At 47.0% G+C, this 1,018-nt stretch overlaps 1 protein-coding gene across 1 annotated transcript in view; it reads right to left on the bottom strand.

The window, feature by feature from the left end:
* The window catches only part of Clpx (caseinolytic mitochondrial matrix peptidase chaperone subunit), a 38,565-nt gene that overhangs the window by 15,930 nt on the left and 21,617 nt on the right, over window positions 1-1,018 (bottom strand). The window lies entirely within an intron of this gene.

Here is a 1,018-nt window from a genome sequence, read left to right as displayed (position 1 = left end):
GTGGCGCACGCCTTTAATCCCAGCACTTGGGAGGCAGAGGCAGGCGGATTTCTGAGTTCAAGGCCAGCCTGGTCTACAGAGTGAGTTCCAGGACGGCCAGGGCTACACAGAGAAACCCTGTCTTGAAAAAAAAAAAAGAAAAGTAAAACAGCAACAAAAAATTTTAATTAGACATACTGATTTTTGTATAAGATTGGTTTCCCTCTGTGTTACAACACACATGCTGAGGTTAGAAGGCACAGTGGGAGACCATTTCGTCCACTGTGTGGAGCCACTATGTAAGTACTGACTGACTCAGTCACCAAGCTGGCACATCAAGTGTCTTTATTCATTTGGCCATCTTGTTGGTCCACAAAAGATAAGGGCCTAGAGAGATGGCTCAAGAGTTAGGAATGCATATTGCTCTTGAAATTTGTTTCTGAGTTTGGTTCCCAGCATCCTCAACAGGCAGTGCACGACAACCTGGACCTCCAGCTGCAGGGGATCCAACACCCCTGGCTTCCATGGATACCTGTTCTCATTTGTGTGTGTGTGTGTGTGTTGGCTTGCTTGCTTTGAGACAAGGTTTCTCTGTGTAGCCCTGACTGTCCTGAACTTCATTTTATGTAGACCAGGCTGGCCTGGAACTCAGAGATCTGCCTGCCTCTACCTCTCCAGAGCTGGGATTAATTAATGGTGTACACCACTACCTTCCCCTGGCAAAATCTTTTTTAAAACTTATTCCAAGGCTGGCAAGATGGCTCATTGGGTAGGAGCACTTGACTGCTCTTCCGAAGGTCCTGAGTTCAAATCCCAGTAACCACATGGTGGCTCACAATCACCTGTAATGAGATCTGATGCTCTCTTCTGGCACGTAAAGACAGCTGCAGTGTATAATAATAAATAAATCTTAAAAAAACAAAAAACCTTTCAGCCAGGCGCAGTGGCGCACGCCTTTAATCCCAGCACTCAGGAGGCAGAGGCAGGTGGATTTCTGAGTTCGAGGCCAGCCTGGTCTACAAAGTGAGTTCCAGGACAG

This window comes from Mus caroli, chromosome 9, assembly GCF_900094665.2.
Source record: "Mus caroli chromosome 9, CAROLI_EIJ_v1.1, whole genome shotgun sequence".
In the NCBI taxonomy this organism is placed as follows: Eukaryota; Metazoa; Chordata; class Mammalia; order Rodentia; family Muridae; genus Mus; species Mus caroli.
The sequence above is the reverse complement of the archived record's forward strand: the minus strand, read 5'-3'. Positions and strand labels throughout refer to the sequence as shown.